General features: G+C 38.1%; 1 protein-coding gene across 14 annotated transcripts in view; it reads right to left on the bottom strand.

Annotated features, from left to right (window-relative positions):
* The window catches only part of NCOA2 (nuclear receptor coactivator 2), a 259553-nt gene that overhangs the window by 180134 nt on the left and 61838 nt on the right, over positions 1–17581 (bottom strand). For 11 of the 14 annotated variants that reach the window (XM_073330891.2, XM_073330882.1, XM_073330888.1 and 8 more), the window contains one exon: positions 16902–16995. The exons of the other annotated variants lie outside the window; for them this stretch is intronic. The gene's annotated coding sequence lies outside the window, so the exon portion shown is untranslated. The remainder of the gene's footprint in view (positions 1–16901; positions 16996–17581) is intronic. 14 annotated transcript variants of the gene reach the window in all.

Raw genomic sequence — 17581 nt, 5'->3', positions numbered from 1 at the left:
CCATTCCGTCTACATTCTGGGACACTATGTACTCCCATTTTCCCCATCACCACATCAGAGGCTCATGTCCCCCTCCCTCCACTCCATTGTTCTCCATTTCCCTCTATGCTAAGGTCTCTGTGTACCCGCACCCACTCCCTCCTTCCCCAACATGAAAATCGCTCTGTGTGCCCTCTATTTTCCTCTCCACCACATATCCAGAGCTCTGTGTGTCCTGTCCCTCACCCCATCCAGTGTTCCACTCTCCATCCCATTGTTTCCCATTCCTCCCACGCATGCCAGGGGCTCTTTGCTTCCCCCATGTAACTTCCCCCTCCTCCATACCACTGCATACAATACTCATTGTGCCAGGGTCTCTGTGAGGCCCCATCTTCTCTTGCCAGGGTCCGCCATTCTCCGCCTATCAAGTTTTGTGCCCCCCATTCTTCCCTTCCCCCATGCCAGGATACCCCAATTCCCTCTTCTCCCCCCCCCCTTATTATTAGTCTTTTCTTTTTGTCTGGGAATAAACCGAGGTGTCAACTCTCTAAACTCTAGGATAGGAGTGGAGATGAGGGGTGTTATGGTGGAAGGTGTTAATGGTTGCTGTTAACCAGTCGTTTGATCTATAGACAATCAGAGAGCTGGTTTAAACTGCAGGGTCTGCTAATCAGATACACGGGGCTCTCTGGTTTCAGAGAGGTAGCCCTGTTAGTCTATATCAGCAAAAAAAACCGAGGAGTACTTGTGGCACCTTAGAGACTAACAAATTATTTTTCCCTTCAGCATTAGAGAAAAACAAATGTCATCCAGTTGTGTGTAAACCCTTGGAAGCTCAACCAATAAGTTTACTTTATATGAGGAAAAAAATAGAAAACAATAATTTCTGTTTGTCCAAAATACTAACATGAACAAAAGGAAAGGTCTAGAAGAGCTTGCAAATCAATGTGTCTTAATTTTGAGAGGCACTTCTTTTGGTGCAAAAATTCCTATAAGTTCAAAGTTTTCTAAACTGCTCTCTAAAGCACATATGTAATATAATATAGTATCTGTATGCCAAATTACAGTCCAGGTTTCTAAAGTTATCTCATCACAATCATACTCAAAGAGAAATGCAGATGTTTTTAAAGCTTTCAAATAATATGCAAGAATGAAAAAAAGGCACATGAAATTGTCTTAATGTGTTCTACTAATTACCACTTTTACAGGGTGAGAAAATGACAAAAAAAAATTCTAAACTGGCAGGGAAAAGCAAATTCAGTAAGCTGCGTTTTTGTTTCCTGTGACAGGCAGCGGAAAAATCTCTTTCACTTATTAGGTCTACAGAGACCAAAACTGGCTGGGTGTCAAACCTGCTTTGTAAAAAATCAGATCCATTCAGCCTTGTGTAGATAGATCATGCTGCAGTTTTTTACAACCTGTTACCATTATCAACTTAACAAAAAATAAACCTGTGGTGTCTTCCAATCAGTGTTACTGCAATGATAATCTTCTATAAAAGAGTTACAAACTGAATTGACTGTTCAACACACACAAACACACACACACTCCACCAATGACCACCAAATCACATTAGAAATCCAAGATCCTATTCATATTTCTTCAGATTATTAACATATGAAGATGCTAAATTGAGATCAAGTATAAATGATGGATAAGCATAATGGATATACATTTTAATCGAACTGAGTGCTGCTAGCCACATTGTGTGTAGCAATGATTTCTATGAAGGACAAGTTTCACTGCCCCAGTCATAATCCAGAGTGTGCAGGACTGTCAAGGGAGGGAAACGGTGGAGTATTCCATGGGACGGTAGCAGTGTCAGTGGGGGCAGGGTTGGAAGAAGAGAAACCTTTCAGGCAGCTCTCAGGAAGAGCAGTCTGAGCTGGTTGACTGGCTGTGCTGTTGGGGAGAACTGGGTTGTATAGTTGGATGAAGTTTGCTGAACTAAATAAGATGCATTGCCCTGCTGCTCAGCCAAAACTCTGTTAGTTATGACACAGGAGGGATCAATTTACTGGCAAAATAATTATATGGCTTGGTTAGATTCAAATTTCATGAAGGATGAGAAAATGACCGAGATCAGTCTCTGGAATGATTTGATATTCATTTTCCATTTAAAAAATAATTCCAACAAATGTTATCTCGTACTCTGTTAAAATTCTGAAGCATGTTACTTCAGTAGGGGCATAAAGTCAAAATGCCATTATTTTGGAATTTTTTAAAGAAAATATTACAAAATTTTACACTCTGTCCCTTCAAAAAATCTTTTCTCCTGGTCTAACAATCTATCATCTTTAACAAATTCACTCATTTTATTTCATTTTAAAACATTTATTTTTATTGAATTAAATACATAGTATATTGCTCTAAGGAAAAATATCAAATTGATCTTTACAGGAAATCATAGAAAATATAGCTAACAGAATAATCTGGTCACTTGTATTTTTCTATAAAATAGAGATTTGCTATTTTTTACACTCTCTATTTATATACTCTCAAACTTTAAAATTGATCGGGATGAACCATACTAATTATTTCTTAAAATAAAAAACAAATTCTTCTCATTATCTTTAAAATGAATCCAGACCAAATGCTTTTTACTAATATTCATAAGGAAATTCAGACATCACTCTACTAGTTTTTGGTTTCCTGCACTCCAAATGGTAAAGGCACTATTTACAAAAGAAGATTTTTCTCAAATGGTCCCATTTTTCTTATAAGGCATTACACTTCATTATGTCTTTTAAAGACGACCTTCCCTAGAGTCCATACCAGACTAAAGATCAATGCAGTGTAACAGTTCCAGATTTAGAAGGAGAGTAGGAAGAAATAACAGAGAACACTGCAAGACTGACACTTTTACACTAATCAGGTGGAATACCCTGATGTTCTGTTTAATTTTAAAAAATTCCCTGAGCAAAGCAATGGGACCAAATATATTGTACAAAAAAGTAACATGTTCTGGCAGCATGATGGACCTGATGACCTAATATGTCTCTCCCATCTCTCAAGTCTACGGTTGCTTTGATTTCAATATCTTCCACACTTAAAATCCATCAGCCTTTAAAAAACAATTTTACTTGTGGGAGAAAGCTTGTTCTATCCTTCCTTTCTTTAAATTACAGAAAATGACAGCATGCTCTGGATAAGAACTCATACTGTAATTAACGATGAACAATATAATGGGAGTTTTTTCTACAAATATGTAAAACCAAACAGTTTGTAAACTAAATCAGAAAGTTCCTGCATTAAGAAGGACTATAACTCGTAATTTTTACTATAAAAAAAGCAAACAATTGCTGCCAAATGTTTACCATAATTTGCTTAAGATGAAAATATGATATTCACAAACAATGTTTGCTTCCACACACGTGTATTTTACATTAATGTAAAAATCAAAACCATCACCAACCACTCCACTATTTGTCTATAGCTAAGCCTAAAAGAAATTTAAAAAAAAAAAAGAGTTAATAAAATCTGCAGGGTTCAGTTGGGCTCCTGAGTGTAGGTGTGATTTTTACCACCACCACATAAATAATCCGTTTTAATACTCCTCTCCTAAGTACACCATAAATCACAGAACAGAGAGACTCTCTGATCCAGTTTTATTTGCACAAGAACAGAGGAAACATTACATGAGGCCAACTTTTGTGTAGGGGGAAGAGAAACTGTAATCCTCTCAAATAGTTTTGCCAGAGTGCAAATTTAGATCATAATTTGTTGGTATTTGCAAGGTAACTAGCTAGAGTTTTAAAAAGCCACTGAATAAAAATTAGAAGCTATTTAACTCCATTTTAGGAGGAGAATGTACATAGTTGGCTTATCTGCTGCTCTTTAGAAAACTGCTGTAGAATGTTAAAACTGTTCTAATCTTTGTCTCTCATTTGAAGCAAAACAGCTTTGTGTAGCCTCTAAAAATAGGAAGAGTAATGTGGGGGGAGGGGCGGAGTGAGAGGATAAGTGGGAGTGAGAACAGTTATACCACGTTGACATGAATTCATAAGAATGCCAATTGTACTCCTAGCATATCACCATCCTAAATCAAAATGAGACACATTCTCTATTATCAAGCAAAAATTATTGTCCTAACATTTTTTGTACATGCAAAGAAGAAAAGAAAAAGTTCTCTTATCTGCCACCAAGACCATCATTCTGCAGTCACATTTGTAATGAAATGCAGGCCAAAGGATTAGAGCTAGTTCATGGAAAAAACAAAGGAAATCTGTATGCAAATACAAGACTATCACAGTAACTAAAAAAAAAGAATGAATCCTACTCAAGTACCAGTGAATTTTGTCCAACAGGATTCTGTATAATAGCTTTCACTCAACCCACTCCCTACAGCACACAGTAACCATTTTCATGAAAGCCTCTGCCCTAAAGTAGACCAGCAACATCAACGTCAAGGTTATGGAATAGGGATGCACAAAATAAAATGTCCTGAATGGCATGAATATCAACAAGAAAAGGAGTATGAAAGCATATGCTCAAATAAATGTTAGTCTCTAATGTGCCACAAGTACTCCTTTTCTTTTTGTGAACACAGACTAACACAGCTGCTACTCTGAAACAAATATCAACCATATTCATTAAGCAGGATCCTGATGGGAGACAGGGTTCTAGATGCAGGGGATCCTCTGTTCTTCCCGAACTACCCAAAGACTGAGGGAGAGAAGGGGCAGCTCTTGCAGATCGGTTCCCCAGGCAAGGAATAAAAATGAGTGAACAGACTGTTATTCACGTTCAAAAGTTCAAATATTAAATAGAAGGGCGCCAAATGAATCAGGCGAAGCAGCTCTTTCTTGTTATAACACCACAAGAAAACTAGGCAGCCATGAAGAGTCACTGGTTTTCTCATCAGAAGGCACTGGATTGCGAAGTGATATGAGTGTGGGTGGGGACTTGAAGAGGGGGCTGATTCTTTCCATTTTACATCATTAGGCAGATCTCACTTGTATTTTTTTTTCTTCCGTGACACCATACAAGACTGTAATAGTTCTTGTCAGAGGGCTATTGTTTAAACACCCAACCATGTGAGCTTCCTTAGGATAGGAAAAGAAAAAAAAATAAGCAACCTCAAAATATTTAAAACTAACTATTGATGTTCACCCTCATTTTATTTTAAAGTTTGCAGCACTTGTTGTGGATCAAAAAGGGCATATTCTAATTGAGATGCAGCAGTGTAGCGTTTCTAAAACTGGTCTTTTAAAAGACTTACATACTGATAGAAATACCATGTCACTTTGCAAAGTAGCTGTTTTGTTTTGACTCATTATACAAACAGGTGCCCAAGCCACTCTGATCTAAATGGGTAAAGATCAAAGAGCAAGGAGAATAGTAATGAATTCACAACCAGAAAACATGTTGCTGTACACAGTGCAATTAGCAGCAAGATCAACAAGAGGGAACTGGAGATTTGAGCCCATGCTTTCTAAGTGGTATTTTTTCATTTAAGTAATGTTCACATTAATGTCAACAAAACACTGCTCAGTCCTTTATGTATTTCTACTCTAAAAGTTAGAAAAACAAATCCAGTTCTGTGTAAATCATCTTTAGACTAATAGCTGTTAAGATAAGGCCTGATGACAATATCATAAGGAAGCAAAAATCAAGGAAAAGAGCAAGTATTTAATGCTTACAGATGCACTTTTGGAATAGGATATTAGCATTAATTTACTGAAAGGGGGCTTACATAGTTTATATATACGGACTCGGATAGATTTGAGTAATACCTTTTAATATACTTTTATTTATATTTTGTAGCACTTCGTAAAAGGTTACAAAATGTAATTCCTGAAAAGAATATTTTTACGTGGGGTAGAAGGGAAAAGGGCAGGGCTACATATATCAATTGAAGCACAATCCATTGTCTGCATGATTATATTTGTCTCCCAACAACAGTATCTGCAGAAATTTGCACAGTTCTGGAAATAGTGCTTGTTAGTTAACTGTTTACTGATATTCTTCTGACAAAATTTTATTTGTTAAACAAAAATTGTGGTTCTTTTTAAAAATATAGCAGCCTGACAATAGAGTGGTAGAATTTAAATATTGTCATTATATGTAGTTATAAGATCCCCGCATGTAATGGCTATATCAATGTGATAAATTGAATTTATCATACTTTATGTATTACCTTTTATTTGGTCACATCCGCTGTGCCCATTTATCCATCTTCCCCAGGACACTCTACTACTGCAACCTCTGAGCAGCTTCTGTCATTTTTAAGAACTGTGTACACACACATATGCACACACACACACACACACCAGAAAACAGTTTCTTTCTTTTCTCTCAAATGTCCTTCCAAAATTATGCCTGTCTGAGGCCCAGGACAGGCAGTATTTTGTTTTGGACTATGGACAGGTTAACCATCTAGCAACTCATACCCTAATACCTTATACCATTGGAAAGAGTTGTATCCTTTTCAAATGCTGGAAATTATCAGTAATTCCTCTAAGCTGTGGAAAGTTCTGAGATATTGGATTTAAAGTCATGGCATGTACAGAAGAGTTATACTAGGTAATTTTTGGAGGTTTAATTTTTTTTAAAAAATTGTTTAACGGTTTAAACAGCAGAACTCCTGTTACTAGAAAGCCTGGCGTTATAGGCAGAGGCTAAGAAGAAGAAAAAAAAAACAATCCCAAGACATTTTAAAATATTTATCAAATAGTTGGTTTTCTTCTCTTACATAAGAGGCATATACAGAATACATTATATTAGCATTCATTTAAGATGACTTTATAATTCACCTGTGGCTTTCACAATGCATGAGTAATATGGCTATTTCCAACTCAGGATAATAAAACCTTCATATACCATATCACACGATACATAAAGTGGAGTTAGCGTAAATGATAAAGCGTTCATGCTTAAAAAGTCTGTTCCAGTTTGAGAGATATTACTAGTTTTCATGGTATTTCCCATTTTAAGTATATAGAAGCTCAGTAGAATTTTTCAAAACATGGAAGTTTAAGTGTGCCCACTGTATCTATATTTTTTAGACACACACACACACACGGAAAACTGCATTAGCTCACCCAGATCCAGAGAACAATCTCCCATGTTAGTAACATTAACACAAGGCAAATTTTGAGCCTAAATTATATATTAGTTTGTCTTTATACTTGTTTGTTTATCCAGTATTTCCATGTAGCTACAAATGAATAGTGAATTTAGCATAGGTAATGATAGTGAGTAACTCTCTGTGATAATTTGGGCAATCTGTCTATGCACAAGCTATGGATTTTGGTTGAGGTCATGAAACTGTTATGAAACTTCTGTATCATGGAATGCTTCTATATGGACGTAAAATCCACCAATTGCTGAGAGGGGCTGCAGCAAGACCAGGGATAATGGAGGTTAACTTTAATGACTACTCTAACCAAACAATGGATATGCTAAGGAAGTTGCCTGAGTGGGAAACCATTACTACCAAGTTTTTTTTTGCAGGGGGCTGGTAAAGTGGAAAATCACAAATAGAAGAACAAAGAAACCAGGTGGTGGGAGAAGGACTCACAGAACAAGACACAAGATGAAGTGAGCTGTAGCTCACGAAAGCTCATGCTCAAATAAATTGGTTAGTCTCTAAGGTGCCACAAGTACTCCTTTTCTTTTTGGTCAGGAGAGAGGATGATATGGGTGTGTTTTCATAGTAGGGGGGCAGTTTAACTCTGGGACTAGCCCAGGGTGGAAAAGGCTAGCTCCAAAAGGTTCCATGATTCTGAAGAGAAACCATGAGTTGCCAGAGAAGGATCCTAGACCTCCCAGATGACTGTGGCCAAGCCCAAAGAACTCTCCAGAAAGGTGAGAGATCTGAAGCAGGAAATATGTATACGTGTGTTTATTATTTTGTATAGATTGTGTATTTCTTTGCTAAGTAAAGAGCAATGATGTTTTAGAATCTTGTGAAAAATTTTCTGTGCATCTGTTGGCTTTCAGTATTATGTGCCCCTGAAGAGTTAAACCTAGGGTTACCATATTTCAGGTTCCCAAAAAGAGGACACTGCCAGAGACTAACTGTCAGAGCAGCTCCAGAAAACAGTTGGAATGGGGAGAGGGGCAAAATGGAACTCAGCCATGGCCACTCCCATCCCCACTAGCATGTACCCAGAACTGTGCAGAGGAGGAACTCCTCCACTAACACCACCACTGAAAAAATGAAAGGATTTAAATAAGCAAAGCACACAAAAAAATGCAGATCCAATATAACATTAGCTACAATCGCATTATTCACTCAATATTAGCTGCCATCACATTGTTCAGCTTGCATATTACACACAAAGACTATGTTAACAGAACATTAATAAAGTTGCAAAATCAAGCACTCAAAAATTAGGAAATGCCAGATTTAAGGTTGCCTGTGCATTCTCTCTTCAGGGCAAGGATTGTCTCTTACTGTATGTTTGTACAGTGCAGCCCCATTCTCAATTGGCCCCTGGACACTGCCACAATAAACATGATAAATATCAAATTCCAGAAGTAAATTTCAACATGAAAAAAACTGATTGGAATAAGGAGAAAAAAGGCAACACATACTACCTAAGTACAGCAAATGGAAAAAATATCACATTCAAAGTTTAGGAAAAATATACATTTGATGTAAATCATTTCAATTAAAAATTAAATAGATAGAGAATTATATTTAAAAGGCAACCCCAGTAATGGTTGCTAACCTATTCACGTATGGACTACTTGCATGAGTTTGAATACAAATGTCCTGAAGAGATTACAACCTTAATAAAAAACACAGCCTCATCAGAAGGTGTCAGAGAACTAAAAATAAACTCATTCAACTCTGATAAGAAGCACCAGATGCTTATCGCAGGGGCGGATGGGACGGGACGGGACACTGGGTTTCATATGCTGAAGCTTCCAATCTGCCTTTTTGCACATGAAAACACACACCATTATTATGGGTTGTGAACAAATGCCGGATCACATAATCTGCTCTTGATAATGTGATTTTGGCTGGACCCTGAACTTTCTGAATACTGCTCCACCAGATGATGAAGAAGAAAATCATGCATGAACTACACCAATCAGTATTCAATTTCTTCTTCTAAAGTGATTACATTATCAGTTCCCAGATTCTTCATGATCAAAAATACTCTCCCCTCCCCTAGGGATTTTGCTCATTGGTATGGAAAGTAAAAAGAATCCTTGTGCTTTAAGGTAAGAGAGACAGTCACGGATAAAAATCACACAAAAAAGCCAAGATGGGTCCTACAGCCCAAATCCAAGCCAAACTAAAACCAAAACCAACACCACAATCCTTTAGTGCGCAGTTAGGGAGCAATTTAGTAGTAGCAGCAGAACCTCTGTAATACTGTATCTGTGGGCTGCAGGCATTAGCGAGCAACATTCTACACTTGCTACATGCAGTCAGTCCATTACGAGAGGATGTGATCTACCAGTTTGAAAGAAGTTTAGACTCTCATCCTTGTTGAATTCATTACAGTTCATATGCCCTCAGTTTGTTTCCAATTTTTGCAGCATAGGTAAAGCTTCTCAAAAGATACAGAATTTCTAATACAGCTCTTCCCCATTAAGCTACACTTCAACTTTCTTCCTCTGCTGCCAGTACTTAAGATGTGATCACTAAGACCAAGAATCAAAATGAACTTGAGATAAAATCTCTAACTAGCATTACTTTTTTAAATTATTGTAGACTTCTCTCATAAGTGAGTGGTATTTAATATAAATCAATAACTTAAAACTAAATTAATATAAACAAGAGTTAAACCAGTTTAGGTGCAACTACATTAGGCGTTTGCACTTAATTAAAAATTGGTCACTCTTCTATTACAGACAAGGCCTAAGTAGTGTTTATAATTTTATTTGCAACATATTAGTACCCTAGACCAGGGGTTTGCATATTGGCGGCTGTGACCCACAGAGTCCACAAGCATTTGCCAAGAAGTCTGTGTTTTTGATGCTCCCTGGCTCAGTTCAAGGCAGGAGCCTAAAAACATAGACAATCAGCACCCTGTGTTGAGGAAAACGCAATTCACTGTCCCCCACCTCCATTCTACTGGAAAGAGAAGGGGAAGATGTGGGATCGGGATGGGAAACACACCCCCCTCCACACACACACACACACTCCTTCAAATGAGGAGAAGAGAGGGGCAGAGATTGTGATGGGGACCACTTTACTTCCCTGCCGCAGAACAAGCTCCAGCAGCTTTATATACAGGCTTCTCATTTGCAGGGCCGGCCTGAGGGAAAATAGCACCCCAGGCAAACTTGTATTTTGGCACCCCTGGCCCCAGCTAATAGTGCAGTCTGTAATATAGGTGCAGGGGATCAGAACTAGGTCAATTTTATCAATCAACCGAGATGACTGTGCTGCTGACATTCTATAAAGTGTATTTTAATCGTATGCAAAGATAAAATGTAATCCATCTATTTTGTTACCATTTTAAGGGGAGATGCACAGAGTAACAAATAAGGGACATTTTGGTCTCCTGAGAACATCAGTTGTGGACAAAGGACATTGATCTGAAATTTAGGACAATCCCTCAAAATATGAGGAATTTGGAAATCCAGCACCTGTTCAAGACCATGAATGCATTTACTACTGTTTTCTTACTAAGGGCTCATTTGTGGCTTTTAGCCTCTGGCTGCAATAGGGGCAGGGTGGAGTTGCAATGCCCCAAGGAGAGATCCAAGTGGTAATGTGCCCAACTCCATAGGAAATTGTTCAACATTATCACAGCTGGTGATAGGGAATATGTAAATTCAGCATCCATTCTACACCACACAGAGAATGATCGATTGTAGTGCAAGTTACTGTAGCCTGAAATAGTGGCTATGGAGCAGTAGCCAAGATGTTCTAAAGCCAGAGAAAGCATTTGTCTCACCCCAGTTAATATATAGCCTGGCTACTCTTGATGTACACAAGCCAAAATTTCCTTTTCAAAGCACATAATTAGGTTAGGAGCATCTCTGGAGCCCAAAATTTCTTCCATTCTTTTTCAATTTTACCTCTTTATTAAGAAATGTATAAAGCAATGATACACCAATAATACCAATTGGTGCAGTCACACCAGTTATGTGCCTTTCAACAACTTTGGACTGCACCAAGCCATTAATATACACTACTCATAGGACAAGGTGTATAGTGCCAATAATGTTTAGAATCAGACAGCATCAAAAAGAAATTACACACTTCTGTATAGCAATGAAAAAAAGAAATCTGAAGAGTCCTGGAAAATGGTTTTGATTTCAAGATTTATCTCTAAATTGACATCAGGAACAGAACTACAGCAACCCTGCCAAAATATCTGCTAGCATGATCTTATATTTTAACTCCTGGCAGTTTCAAACTTACCTTTGGTCTTCCCCTTTGACTCACTGTGTTAAGTACCTTTGATGTCTCAAAAAACCTCAAGTAAAAAACACACATAAGAACAAATTGTAGACTTTCTCCCAAGAGCACCGTAGTCTGATAGAGACTGCTTAAGGGAAACCTATCTACCAAATGCCACTATAATTGTAAAAAATGGGACCTCAGAATTTCAAGAGAAGCTAATTCAAATATCTTTTTAGAAAAGTACAGTCTTAAGGCACAGAGTAACTAACACCTTTTCACCAGATCTATATTAACCCCAACTCTCAAAAGGTGATCAGGAATTGAAAAATCATGTTTTAAAAGAGAAAGTCAAAAATTCTGTAAGACTTTGTCTAGCCTAAGATTTAGCGCTTCACATACAGTCCTGCAGTGGCACAGCTGCACCTTAGTGAAGATACTACTATGCCGAAGGAAGAGCTTCTCCCTTTGGAGTAGCTAATCTACCTCCACAAGAGATGGATTCTATGTGGATAGGAGAAGCTCCTCCTGTTGACACAGCACTGTCCACACTGGGAGATAGGTCAGTATAACTGCATTGCTCAGGGGTGTGGGTTTTTTATACCTGTGAGCGACACAGTTATACTGATGTAAGTTTGTAGTGTGAACCTGGCTTTAGAGATGTGATGTGAGATTGATCTAATTGACATCTTAAAACGCTAGTGAAGAAAAAGCATTTGTACTTTAGAAGAGTGGTTCTCAACCAGGGGTCTGGGGCCCCGGGGTCCACCAAGCATGGTTGGCATTAGACACGCTAGGGCCTAGGATAGAAAGCCAAAGCCCCACCGCACAAGACTGCAGCCCAGGGTCCCAAGCCCCAACACCCAGGGCTGAAGCCAAAGCCTGAGCAACTTAGCTTTGTGGTGCCCCAGTGACATGGGGCTCCTGGCAATTGCCCTGCTTGCTACCCCTTAATGCTGGCCCTAGATTTTATATGCAGAAAAATAGGTGTGGTGGAACATGGGGGCCGTGGAGTTTTTATAGCATGTTGGAGGGGGCCTTCAGTAAGAAAAAGGTTGAGAACCCCTGCTTTAGAACAATGCTAAACTTGTCAAATTAAAGTCCATGCTTCCTCCAAGGGCTGGTTTACGCTGCAGAGTTAGGTCAGCTTAACTACATCACTCAGGGCTGCGAAAAATTTCACACCCCGTGCAGTATTTTTAAACCAACCTAACCCCCAGTGCAGACACCACAAGGTAGATGGAAGAAATCTTCTGTCAACCTAGTTCCCAACTCTCTGAGAGGTGGATTTACTACAACAATGGAAGTAAAGTGTCGCTGTAGTAAGTGTCTACACTACAGTGCTACAGCGGCAAAGGAGCGTTTCTAGTGTATATATACTCCAAAGCTTTAACTCAATCACCTGAGCATGCTCTAAAATACAATTGCTTTGTATTAACTAGAGTTTTCAGAAGGTGATAATTAGATTCAGCTAGGTAAATCAATATAAACTTCACACCTTTAGTTCCTAAACTAGACAAGGGCTAACACTAAGTAGATTTAGTCAACAGATTTTAGTGTAGCAGGCTGGCAAATGTCCGACATGTTCACAGGCGCTGATCCTGCTGGAATTTTGTTAAGTGGGTTATGCAGACTAAGGGTTTGTCTTTACTAAGGCCTGGTCTGCATTAGAAAATTAGGTTGGTTTAACTATAGCCGTCAGGGGTGTGAAAAATGGACACCCCTGAGTGGCGTAGTTAAGCTGACCTAAGTCCCCATATAGACAGCACTAGGTTGTCAGAAGAATTCTTCCATCGACCTAACTACTGCCTCTCAGGGAGGTGGATTACCTATGCTGACGGGAGACTCTCTCCCATTAGCGTAGGTAGTGTCTGAGCCACTGTAGCATTTTAAGTGTAGACATACTCTAAGAAAATTGGTTCAGCCTATGTCAGGCTTAGTTAACTCATGCTCGCTAAGCCTGACCTAAACTTGGACTTCTTTCTTAGTGTGGCTGCAAGGAAACACCTTGTAATTCAATTTAGCTGGTTGAGTTCAAACCTAAATGCAACCAGAAAAAAAATCAAGGTAAAAACGTTACTCTGCATCTATTCCAGGAAAAAGGTCCAAGATTAGATCAGGGTATCCAGCATCTGAACTCGGCCACTTTTGTTATTCAAGACAAACCCGAACCAATGCTTTGGTTCATTACCCCACCTGGATAGTGGGTGTAAGAGGATCTAGGATGTGAGCTGAGTAGATGGAATCACAGACCGCCTAGGAACAGCCAAGCCTAGGGAGAAGGTGTTAGCTGAACTGAATGTTGTCAGTTATCTTTTTGTTAGTGTTTCTGTCATTGAAGATATACCCCAAAATGGGATACGTTTGACTATACAGTGTATGGACTATTTTAGAGCAGATTGGAAGAAGCAACTGGTTAAACTTGAAGGCAGAAAAATACTTTACCAGATTCTTTTCTACACCACCTAGTGTACAGTCTCTGGAGTTTTCTGGAGATGGTCAGCAGCATTATACTGATTTATCTGAAGCTATCACATTGCTGGATTTGTTCAATCCTGCTGACGCTGAAACTCAAAAAGCTTTAGGACCTTGAGGCTTTTCTAAAACCATCCTATTAAAAAAAATATAGGCCTTAGATTTACACTTTTCTAAAGATGTTAAGCAAGTGCTACAACTACCATTACAGGCCGCAAAAAGTTAACCATAGCACAGACCCCTGCTATTTTTAATCACACTAACAAGGAACAATAAGGAGTACCAAGCCTGAGAGAGCTACTTCTACCAAGTAAAACTACAATGTAGGCGCTCACATGTTGGTATCTGGACTCCAAATACACTTTCTCCCCATCTCTCTACCACGTTAGAACCAATCTAAAGTACTGATCCCAATATTTTTAACATAAAAATCCTAATTAAGTTTTTCATTTTGCTAAAAATGAATATTATAAACCAAAAAACCATGGTAAAAAACTATTAAAAAAAAAACATGAGATCCCAATGTCAGAGAAGCATTCATTATCACAATTGACATTACTCTGATTTTTCCCCATCCATAGCTGGTTAAACCAACCGAAAAAAAGGAACATCTCCATGTATTTCAACCTAGAACTAAACACAGTAAAAGCCCATTGAAAACAGTCAATAAAGACACATTTTTGAAGTTACTTGCTTTGTCTACCAATAACATATACATGAGTCCAAACCCTCTAAAAATTTCATTGTAACATAATACTCTATAAACTTTAGATGAATTAGGTCAGCAGACTACATATCTGAAGAAAAAAAAAAAAAGGAGAGAAACAAGTGAAAATTATTGGCCCATGTAGGACTATATGTAATCATCTTCCTTCAAATTTGCTTGGGTACAGCAGACACTAACCAGAGACAGGATGATAACTTCCGAAAAAAAATTATATTTAAGCACAATTTGCAAGAGAAGTTCTAATATAATTTCACTACCCAGAGTGGATGGCCACTTTCCAGCTTCAATTCCAGTGCCCTTAGCTCTCCCTTCCAACTTCTAAAATCCTCCCTCTACATAAATGAGTACTTCATTTATAAGGTAAATAAAGTAGGTGGGTAGAGGACTTAGTAAGCTAGTTTCTTACATATGCTGTGGAAGAAGTGGGTCTTCAAGAGGGACTGAAATGAGGCTTTGTGGACCCAAATCAAGAAGTGTTCCTTTGTGTAATGGCAACATAGATGACAGTGCTAAGAGTCCAAGACATCTCACATCTACAGAATCATCCCAAGTTACTCAGAGAAAAGAGTTCTGAGAGTTAAGAGGCTCCACATTCTTTGTGAATTAACAACTCACTCCTTACTTACTGGATTCTTTCATATACATTTGGAGAAGACCATCTTCCTCAAGTCACACAACAATAACGCTCTGTAAACCTTCAGACCGAACTAATTTTTGTCATGTATTCTAAAAGCGGACAACAAAAACGCAGCTCTGGTCTGTTATCAATGCTTTGCAAGAGAATGTTTCCATTCCGTGTCAGTCACTTTATCTGCAGGAAGGACATGGAGGATAAACAGTACAATGAGCTGCCACTACTCTCTCAGCAGATTCTCTCTCACTTTAAACGTCCTGAACGTAAACCTTCATGAAAACCAAAAATATAAGGCTTCACTAATGAGCAGTTTATCCACCTAAGCAGGGGAGTTTTCCTGTGGGGGCAAGAACAAAGGTATACCAAGTGACCCAATGAGTAGATTCCATGTACACTTCAATGGCAGGGATATTCAGACACTCAAAAGCCTTAGACACCATCTAGCATTTTTGACATCTCTATATAGACTCCTCTTACCACAGGACACAATTTAGCACATACACATACAAATCAGCTTCTATAGCACAACATGCACAAAGAAGTAGATTTTGGAGAATTGGGTTAAGGTACAGCTCCTACCAAGCAAATAGTCCTAGTAATCTTATTAAAAACCTTTATTTTCTCCCTAGCATAGAAGAATTGAATACTAAATGATCCTTTGTGGAGGTGGGTAAGGGACTGATCTGTAATGCTTTACAAATGAAAATTCAGTGAAACATGTTTCTCAAGTGGTCCAGAATGCTTAACATATTTTACATTTCAGCAGAAGTGAGTAAGCATGATTTGAAATGCAGAAAATAACCAAATTAAAATAACTTAATTCATATAGAGAAGCTGAAAAAAAAAAGGGAATTCCAAGTTAAAGTTAACTTTCTGTTCCTATCTCATCTCCACTGTGCCTAAATACTGCAAAGATCTCAGAGCAGAGGCCAGTTTTACACCCAGCGTTTAACTACAGTCCAACAGAACAGAAAGAATGCAAACTGGTTAGAGGCAGGGCCAGTATAAAGAATTTTAAAATAAAGGAGAGAATGAAAATCTGAAGATCCAATGACACCAGCAAGTGCCCTGCAGGACTGTCAATGAACTTTAGATTTATGAAATAATTTGATAAATAGAGAATAGACACCAGCACAACTTCAGTAGATAATCTTGCCTTTCACTGAACAAAATTAAAATGTAATCAAAGTTACATTTCTAATAAATGCAAGGGCTCTCAGTATTTCAATTAAATAAACCTCAATATATAAATCCTCCAGCTCCCAGTGCCAACTCCACCCTACCTACACCTCAGTATTTCACTGAAAAAATTTAGAAAAATGAAGCAAGAAAAAAAGTTTCATAGCCTCCTCTTGCTTCCACAATAAACAATATTTGAGGCTTTGCATACATTAAGTTCACTTTATGACAAATATTCTATGTTAACATTTATGAACCATTTCTTTTTATACAAACTGAGAATTTCAAACCAATATATAAATGTATACACCACAAGAGCAGTTTTTAATCAGTATGATCAAATTCATTCCAGTTAAATGTCAGCCTGTTTTACCATCGAGAGTCAGTGTGTCGAATACATTTGGAATAAATCTGCAATCCGTCAGTGTTGGTACATGAGTGCGTCGTGGAACACCCTAACCAAAGTGTGGAGAAATGTTACTACAGAAAGAAACTTTTAAGTGCAGAAAACTTTAAATGTCTATCTTGTTTTAACAAAAGAAAGAAAGAAAGAAAATCAAAAGCATAGACATATAATCAGCTGTGTTACATACCAAGCTGTTCCAGCAGTATCTTGTCATTCAGGACGTAACATTTTCACGCATCAGCCATACAGATCCCAGAGGCTCAACCCACATTTCCTGATTTCTACAACAAAGATTGTCATTAAGCTACCAACATCATCAGGAATGCAGTACTACTGTAACCATACTTAAATTAACCTTTCATCTACTTTGAGCAAAACAAAAAACACTGTAAGACTGGTATGGCAAGTTAGTCAGCTTCTAAGCTATTATCCATAAGTTTCAGATGAGACAGCAGATCTATTAAGAGCACAAAGCCTTACATATATGCAACTTACACTGAACTTCACTCAAAATAAAATGAACCCTGTTCAGTTTAGCCAGATTATTGTAATTCTCTGCTCACTTCTGCTTTCATTTGGTTCACATATCACGTAATGCACAGTTTTACAGGATTTTGCAACTAGGATAGTATCTAAGAGCAAGCTTTCCTTGCCATGTTCCTCTAGCACTGGTTCTTTATTAAGCATACAGACTTGAAAATTATTTTGCTAATATTGTGCTGCTACGGCAATATCAACCGATGTTTTTGGGTTAAGGTTATGACTTTTCTAGGTTATCTTTTTTTTTCCCTATGCGTTCTGCAGAACTGTTGATTTCCAAGAAACAAATAATGCACTAAAATTCTTTTCCATACCTAGACACTTCAG

Source organism: Lepidochelys kempii, chromosome 2 (assembly GCF_965140285.1).
Source record: "Lepidochelys kempii isolate rLepKem1 chromosome 2, rLepKem1.hap1, whole genome shotgun sequence".
NCBI lineage: Eukaryota > Metazoa > Chordata > Testudines > Cheloniidae > Lepidochelys > Lepidochelys kempii.
This window is presented reverse-complemented; position numbering and strand designations above follow the sequence as displayed.